This window comes from Rhinolophus hipposideros, assembly GCF_964194185.1.
Source record: "Rhinolophus hipposideros genome assembly, chromosome: 6".
In the NCBI taxonomy this organism is placed as follows: Eukaryota; Metazoa; Chordata; class Mammalia; order Chiroptera; family Rhinolophidae; genus Rhinolophus; species Rhinolophus hipposideros.
The window spans coordinates 6,697,642-6,705,738 of NC_138052.1; the positions used below are offsets into that span (position 1 = coordinate 6,697,642).

The 8,097-nt window shown below is 36.3% G+C and overlaps 1 pseudogene across 1 annotated transcript in view; it reads right to left on the reverse strand.

The window, feature by feature from the left end:
• Window positions 1-7,663, reverse strand: part of LOC308499107 (cytochrome c oxidase subunit NDUFA4-like) — a 34,440-nt pseudogene extending 26,777 nt beyond the window's left edge. The window contains exon 1 of the transcript in view: window positions 7,642-7,663. The product of the transcript in view is annotated as a cytochrome c oxidase subunit NDUFA4-like (transcript). The remainder of the gene's footprint in view (window positions 1-7,641) is intronic.
• Window positions 7,664-8,097: the final 434 nt, after the last annotated feature.

Genomic DNA, 8,097 nt, shown 5'->3' on the forward strand with positions numbered 1-8,097 from the left:
GAATGGCCTCATCACCTGACTTAATCTACCTTGTGATCACTGCTTCCTGATAGACAACCGCAGCTGAGTGGAGGAGGGGGTCAATGAAATGCCTGTGGTGTGGCTGGTATCACAGCCTCTGCTGGAGCAGGCTCCTCAAGGGCTTTTCTGTTCCCAGGGAGGGAAACTACCACCCAGCTGGACAAGGCTAGGAAGGCAGAAAAGTGAACAGTGGTCAGTGGCCCTGTTTCCTACTAACCGTTCTCCATTTCCCTTCAGTGAGTTGGTAACAACTCAAAGCAGATCTGTGTTTTCATTGAAGTTCAGCACAGTGTCTGTCATGGTGCTCACAAAGTGTTTGCTGGGTAAGAGTGAATCCCAGGGACTATTTACGATACAAGACTTGAGAACACAAACATCAGACTCGTGTGTTTTTCTTGTACGTTGTCATACAGAATTAACTGTTTAATAAAAACTTTCCAATGATGGTAAAGCTAAATATATATCACTATAGGAGTGTTAGCCCCATGTGGTCTTCCCCTGTAACTTAAACAATAAGACTGTGACATTTTATAATTGCTGGAGGCAAGTTTTGCATATGAACACAAAATATAATTATTCATTAATAATTTATTGGAACAAGCTTTACTCTGATACAATAAATGAATTATTAATTGATGCTCTTATGGACAGTATTTCTGAACAGAAGTTGCTTTATTTCTCCTTCCCCAGTTGGGTTTTAGGTTAGACACAATGTTTATAGAAGAAACAGATGTCACAAATTTAATTATGGAAACAAATCAGAGCTTTACTTTTCAAGATCCATCATGTTATTTCAAAATATATCAAAATTGGCATATTTAGGGACAAACTAATTTAAAGAATGTGCTCAAGCCAGGAAGAAAACACATTTTGAGTCTTTAGAAGAACAAACGCACTTTTCAGGCAAAGATCCTCTAGATCTTTGCTGTTCTAAGAACAACAGAAAGTTTGTGTCAAAAATCTGCCCCTGTCTTGTATGAGAACAGCTGCTAAATTATTTTCCTAAAGAATGATAGATGCTACCAGTGTCTCAAATTCTGAGTGCTTCATAGTGAGGTTGTGTGTAACCTGCATGGAGAGGAGAAGAGCTCTTCCTTTTCCTTCATCCCTTGCGTCTCCTAGAAAAGTTTGTGGTAGAGAAAATACTCTCAGAAATATTTTTATTTAATAATAAAACATTGTGTGCTAGTTATCTTTTAAAACGGTAGCAGTTTGTCTAGCTGGTGAGAGAATATCTGTCACTGTCGAGTTCAATGATGATTTTAAAACAAAACAAATGGCTGGAAGACACTTGTTGTTATAATCAATTATTAGTTAACATGAGGTGTGTGTCTGCTATAGACACTTTGGTGCTCACTGCAGATTCAGAATTGAGAAAAACCTAATCCTCATTTTTGAGCATATCTGAACCTAACAAAAAAAGAACAAACAATTGAACCAAAGTACTCAGAGAAAGCTGCCAGAATGGCTGTTTGTAGGTTCCAAATCCAGTCACATAATCACCTTGCTGAAAACACATCTTTCACTTTACAGTGCCTGCAAAATAAAAACCAGACTCCTTAACAGCAGATCCTGCTAAACCATATCTGACTTTCCCTTTCCCCAGTTTTTAATTACTCTCATTCCTCTCAGTATCACCGTAGACTTCAACATCATTTGCCTCTGGGTATTCAAATATACACTTTTTTCTTCATGAAAACCCTGCCTCCCACAGTAAACACACCATCACACCAGCTCCCAACAACCATTTAGTACCCGTCAAGTTCTTAGCTCTTATTAACCTTTTAGACTCCACTGGGACATGATTTTCTCCAACAGCCTTCTCTGACACAAGAACGACTGATTATAGGAGTCAGTACTGATACGGTAAGTGTTAAATGTATTTAGCACAGCCAATAATTTAGAATAAGACTAAATTGTGTAAGTTGGTAACTGCAGATTAAATGGAAGTAGAGAAAACAGAGGAAGAACTAAAGTTATCAGAACATTGACCAAAGAGATATCAGTGAAAATAAAGACAAAAGGAAAATACAAAGATGTTGCTGGTCAGAACTTTGCTTCTCTTGATTAGAGTTAAAATATAAAGAATTAAAAAAAGTTTTCACTGGTGAAAAATACTGCTAGTAATAGACACAAATCGGAAAATTGAAACTGGGAGACTATGCCAGAAGAAGTTATTAAATTCAGACGAGACACACTGTGTTTAAGATGACAGCAAAATATCTGGATAAAATTGACTTGTAGAGTGTTTATAATGTGGGTCTTTATATTTAGAAAAAACAGAGATAAATATGATGGTTTTGACATTTGAATATCTTTGTAATATTGCAGCAAAAGTGATGTATTTGTCATGTATTTCCCCACCAGACTGTCAATTACACAAGACAGGGACATGCATGTATTTGTTGCTATAACTCAAGCAATTAGAATAGTGTCAAGCACGTAGTAGGCACATTGTGTCAGGCACATAGTAGGCACATAGTGTCAGGCACACAGATGAATTAATAATGAACAATGTACTTCATGTAAGAGAACACTCAGAGAGAGGTCACCAATTCTGTTAATGGATCATGTCGTCCTTTAAAATTGCCTATTTATAAATGATTCTTTGTAGCCAATTTGTATACACTAATTAGTGTACACTAATTAGTATACACTAATTTTCTAAATTTAGGAACCTCTGAACAGCCCCAATGGCACCAGGTACACAGCAAGACACTCAGGACCAGAAAGCTTCTAGCATGACATGAGAGCATTAGAAAACCTAACTGAGAGATGTAAGCAATCATTTCAAGTATTTAAACCAATTATAATAAAAAGAGTCTACCACTACTCCTTGTTTTCTTTGTGGCGATACAAGTCAGAGATTTGGTAGAATTTTGACAGTCATGCCTGGATTTTCTGCTTCAAACAGTAGAGGCAGGCAGTCTCATGGGGTTTTCGTTGCAAGCACACTGTCAATGGGAATGAGGTCGAGGGATCCATGTACCATTTCTTGACGTTTCCCAGAAGTCATCAGAATTTCTCCTTATCACCCAAAGTGTCCTAGAGAGTCAATTATTTCTATATCCATTTAAGGTACTCCATACAATCCTACACAATGCCCCGCAAAATGAAAATAATTGATGTCGTTTCTAGAGAAGAACTCTTGTGCCTTGGGAGAAAATGTGTGCTTTCACCGCTGAAATAAATATTTTCTCCTGTTTCATGGAGGAGAAAATCAGATGGGACGAACTAGCTGAATTCTATACCAGGAAGGCTGGTGGACAATACATTGAGGAGGCCACAGAGGAGAAAGAAGGAAGAGAACAGCTGACTAGAGATGAGGAATTCACCAGCATCTATAAATTGAATCGTGATCAATTTATATAAAAGATTTATTTGTGTGAATTTATATAAAAGATATATTTGTGTGAAGGTGTAGTCTTCATATAATAAAGCTTTTTTAAAATGGTAAGTTCCTATGTTTTCACATATTTCCGAATATTGTGTATGTAACTAATGGATTAAGTACTTGATTGAAAAAGAAAATGGGTATTCCTCCCCTTACTGTTTTTCCTGAACTTGAAGAAAATAAATAATTATAAATGCCCTAAAAATGTCCCCAAAGGTGTTCTTTTGTTTCTTCACTTTGAACCAATGATGAACAAAATAAATGATAGTTGGGCAATGTCAAAATTTGTAGACTGGGAACCTTACAACCTACTGGGATTCATGCAGAATACACACTGTTATTTTTAAGAACATAATTTAAGTGTAGTTCTTGCTTATCCACCCAGTAAAACTAGAATGAAAAAAAAAAAAAAGCAGCCTGTACACTAAGCAAAGATGGGGGAGAGGGCATCCATTATGATCTGGGTTAAAACAGAAATGTTAGCAAATATACTGCATTATTTGCCTAGTTGCATTACATTCAGTTACTTTTGAAAGATCAATTAGCTCAATTTTCTATTGCTATTTTATTCTAGTGATCATAAAGGGAGAGTTTAACAAAGAAAGATGGAAAACCAAAAGATAGAGATAGTTTGGTCCAAACTAAGGTCTTAAATGAAAGGCCACGATATAACTTTCTCTACAAATTTCCAAGAGAGGCGTCAATGAAAATCCTCCTTGTAGAAAAAAAATGTCTTTCTTCTATTGATGAAGAGTCATGTTCATAAGAAGTCTCCATTTGATTATTAAGCATTATAGGTTTATGTATTTAATTTTTGGAAAGGGAACAAAAGAGGTAGTGCTGAAATGTTACATGATGTAGGAGAGGAATTTGGAGCCATGGGTTCAATCTTTGGAGAGAGAGAAATAAATGTAATTAAAAAGGAAACTCTCAGAATGGAAGGAGGATAAGATCAGATGAAATCAGAGATTATGAGGGTGCACACATGGCTGAAGTATTTTAAGATTTAAAGTGGGAAGTTAATGAGATGTGTCCTGCATTGCTGTGATGTAAATTTCTCTTTTGTTTCCCTCAAAAATCTTCACTGGAGTCATTCTCATTCAATGGTTTGCTGAATTTTATTATTTTGGGTGTATCACTGAAGAAACCATAGTGTAACAATGAAATTTCATATAATGAAATATGAGTCCAAGATACAGAAAAAATGAGAAAGCCAACCTTGGAAAATTTGGGAGTGGAACAATAGATTTGCATGGATTGTGAGCAGACGGGGGTAGGGGTGATGCAATGTTTAAAGATAGTACTCAGATCATCTCACTCTACAGCTTAAAACTCTCAAGACTTCCTCTACAATGAAAGTCGCATGTCTTACTGTGTCCTATAAGGCCCTTAATCCCTAGAGACCTGGCTACTTACTGTCTTTATCTACTTCTTTTCATCATTTGGTATCACCTCAGCTCCACTCTGAAAACATTTTAAATTTCTCATCTAAAACACTCCTCTTTTTTTTTTCTTTTTAAACTTTTTATTTTGAAATAATTGTAGATATCAGAAAAATTATAAGAAAACACAGTGTAGTCCCCTTCACCCACTTTCCCTCAATAGTAACATCTTCAAAAACCAGTAAATTGACATTGTTACAAGCCACAGAATTTATTCAGATTTCACCAGTTTTACATGCACTCATTTGCGCGCGCGTGCGCGTGTGTGTGTGTGTGTGTGTGTGTGTGTGTGTGTGTGTAGTTTTATTAGCTTTACCACATGTGAAGATTCATGTAGCCATCACCGTAATCAAGATATACAATTCTTACATTACGACAAAGCTTCCATGCTATTCCTCCTCTTCATCTCTGATAAAACACTCCTCTTTACTCTCTATTAAATCACCCTTTTTTAGCTCTGTATGGCTCTGATTCCTAAATATTATACTGTTTATATTTGTGTTTATTTTCTGCTCTTCCCACTGAAATGTAAGCTTTATGAGAACAAAGAATGTGTGTGCGTCAATCTGCATTGTTACTGCTTAGTACAATGTTCAATCTGCTTAGTACATAGTAGCCCTACCATTTATGAAATGTTTTTTTTTTATTATTATTTCACTCACACTGAACACAGATGCTTTATCTGACATACATAATTTATTCTTACTAATCTCTTTTAATCTCTACTAGCATTTGATGATCTGTGCAGTCTACAGTAGAAATAAGAGACAAGCTCTGTGATCTGAACTAGGTCATAAAGAAACCAGAGACATCGGAGGCATGTTACGAAGGAACTGAAACTTGATTGGAACTTTCAGGACAGTGCAGAATATTGGTTAATATTAAAGGGGATACAAAACTTTTAAGGAAAGAGGAGGAAGCGATGTTTTCATGATAGCACGTTAGTTAAAGCAACACAATAAAACTTTTGAACATATATTAAGCCTATTGATAAATTACACTAATTTGAAAACTATTAAAATATATAACAACTATCATTTTAACATTTCATCACTCAGTATGTCATCTCATTTTCACTTAATTTTTTAAAAAGGGAAGAAAATGAGAAGGTTTAAGAAAAATGAAGAAACTTACACATTATAGAATTCAGTAGTTCATTTTATGAATCATGAAAATAAAGCCTAGATGGTTAGTGATTGGTCAGTCAGTTAGCTGCCACACTAAGGTAAAACTTACTCCCTCTCATCTTGCTTTCTCCACTCCTATTGGCCTCATTACTGCTGACATTCACACCTCCATTGATTCATTCTATGAATGTGGGGGAGTGAGTCACGTACACATATGAGTGCAACACAATGAGCTAAGCACAGGGAGAACATTGAATAAAAGACGGTTGAAACACAAAGAAAAATGTATAGTAGCCAGGGACTCAGGCAAAGCACCAGTGAGGAAGAATCTTAAGGAAAATGAGAAACACTAAGGTAACATTGTGTTGAATCTGAGTACTCTACGAGACAAAATAACTGCACCAGCCTCCTTCAGGGGAGAAGAAGGCCCTGACAGGCGCATGGTTTGCACAACAAAAGATGCTAGCTCTGTAAGCAAAGGAGACTGTGGCATTACTATTATAGATGAGAGAGTCATCTGATGTGTGTGATAGCCCTTCAGTCTCCAGGATTGATTTGGAAGGAACACAAGAGGTCCCAGAGTAGGATGGGATGAGAAACAGGCCTTTTGGGGACAGTTACTGTGACTCTTCATTTAGCCACAATACAGTATGTTCTCGGATAATATGCCATTTCCCTGGAGATGAGAAAGCAGGGCTAGGGGACCTTAAATGATCTGACCATTGTCTGAGAGTAAGTGGCAGAGCTGCGAACAGAATCCAGAATTGTCAGCCTCCAAATCCATTTTGGTTTTCTGTTCTATATAGCACAATAATTTATTTTGGCCTCTACATTGCTGACAGGATTGTGGTTTCTCCCACTGTTCTCTATTGGATACTTCTAGATCCAATCTGTTATTTAGAAGTTTTCCTCTTGTAAATAGGATAGGTTTTCTGACTGAAGTGAAAGTGTATCCTTTTACAAAATATTTTCCCCTGAGACTTCGTGAAATGGTATAATCTTGGGTGCTTATATTTTAGCATTGTTCCTATCTGTTATACTTTTTTTTTATTTATGAAACAATCTCAATGAAAAACAGCAATGAAAATTCCTCCGGGCAATATTTTCTCATCATGATAAGGGGATACAACTTTATCTCACTTAGCTGAGAATGCAGAGCATTTAAACAAGGCTGTATTTGGTCTCTCATGTATAATGTTCAATTCAGTTTGGGTTAACTTTTCTCTCATACATTTACTAATTCTCTCTTCTGTCATACATTTATTATACTAAGAGCAAAAGATTCCATAGCTTTCCTTCTTTCATCAGCCAACATTTTATGACCAAACCATCTCCCTCCACTCACAAATTCCATCAAACTGCTTATCACTTCAGTGATAGATTCCATCAATTTTTCAGGAGCAAGCTTACTTTGGGAGAGTTTCTAAGAGCCTTTGCTCAAGGGCAAACCTTATTCTCAAATAAGATCAAGTTGAAAAAGCACATGAAGTTTGTCACTAAGTGTGCAGGAGGGGGAAAAATGCAAAATGAGAATTGTGTTATTTTAGTTGCTGCCTTTTTGGCCCTGGAATAGCCTGTGTCTGCTTGCTTAACATTCCAGACAAAAAGTCAACCCATCTTATAGTTACATTGGTAGCATTATTGGCTAGAAACTAACCTCCTATTGATCTGGCCGCCATGCCTTTTCTGTGGTTGAAGTCTCTCGTTTCAGGAGATAGGCAATAGATGCAGAAAAATGGTATGCACTCGAGCAAGGATGGATGTCTCAGATTAAAGGACAAGGAAGATTTGTGGCTTTTACATTAACAAGAGGAAGTCATAGTTCAAAGGATTTAAGTGGAAAATAAACAAAACAACACACAATTTTTAAGATATGTCACCATTCTAGAACTAAAAGTGTAGTTTACTTCAGACATAATAAAAGCAATGAGATTCTTGTACATAGGGTGTATTCCCAGGTTATCCTGACATCTAGAGAGATAATAAACTTAGCCAAACGAAGAAATACATCTATCTATCTGTCTATCTATCTATCATCGATCTATCTATCTATCTATCTATCTATCTATCTATCTATCTATCTACCTATCATCCATCTATCTACCTATCATCT